Source organism: Cryptomeria japonica, chromosome 7 (assembly GCF_030272615.1).
Source record: "Cryptomeria japonica chromosome 7, Sugi_1.0, whole genome shotgun sequence".
Taxonomy (NCBI): Eukaryota; Viridiplantae; Streptophyta; class Pinopsida; order Cupressales; family Cupressaceae; genus Cryptomeria; species Cryptomeria japonica.
The window spans coordinates 541,663,700-541,664,813 of NC_081411.1; positions in this window are offsets into that span (position 1 = coordinate 541,663,700).

The window sequence follows — 1,114 nt, forward strand, 5'->3', positions numbered from 1 at the left end:
TCCTAAGAAATTAGGTGAAACCAATAAGGAGAAGGAGGAAGAAGAACCTTATACATTGTTTTTGGAACCGAAACCGGTGAAGCCAGAAGTTGAAGAACAAAACAAAGAAGCCCTAGTTCAATTGGAATAGGGAGGTACAACAAAGGAAGAAGTAAGTGAAGAAGAAGAAGAACCTAGAAATCAAGATCATGTCATTCCAAGGTATGTTATACTCAATCATATCCCCGATCAGATTATTGGTGACATGAATGCAAGTGTGCAAATAAGAACAAGGTTTAGAGAGAACTCATGTATGATTTCCACCATTGAGCCTAGAATTGCAAAAGAAGCATTTGTAGATGAAGACTGGATCAAGGCTATGGAAGAACTTGACCAGATAGAGAAGAACAATACTTGGTCATTGGTACCCAGACCGGAGAACAAGAATTTTATAGGAACAAAATGGTTATTCAAAAATAAACTGAATAAAAATGAAGTAGTAGTCAGAAATAAAGCCAAACTGGTATGCAAAGGATATGCACAAGAAGAAGGTGAAGACTATGGTGATACATTTGCACCAGTTGTTATATTGGAAGGATTAAGGACTCTACTTGCATTTGCAGCATACATCGGATTCAATGTATATCAGCTGGATGTGAAGTCAACATTCCTAAATGGAATATTGGAAGAGGAAGTCTACATTGAACAACTGGATGGTTATGCTTTAATTGTAGATAAGGACATGGTGTGAAAATTACATAAGGAATTATATGGATTGGATAAAACACCTAGAGCATGGTATGAAAGATTGCACTCTCACTTGGTGAAGATAGGTTTTTCAGAGAACCAGTGAAGACAGTAACATATATCTCAAGTCAGAAGGAGATAAGATACTAGTAAGTGAGGTATTTGTGGATGATATCATTTTTGGAGGAAATGATGATATGTGTCATTACTTTGCCAATAAAATGAAGAATGAGTTTGAGATGTCACTAGTAGGTGAAATAAAAATTTGCATAGGTCTATGAATCCAACAGATGAAGGAAGGTATTTTCATCACATAGTTTAAATATGTGAAAGAAGTATTGAAGACTTTTGGAATGGGAGACTATAAACCAGTTGGAACACCAATGGT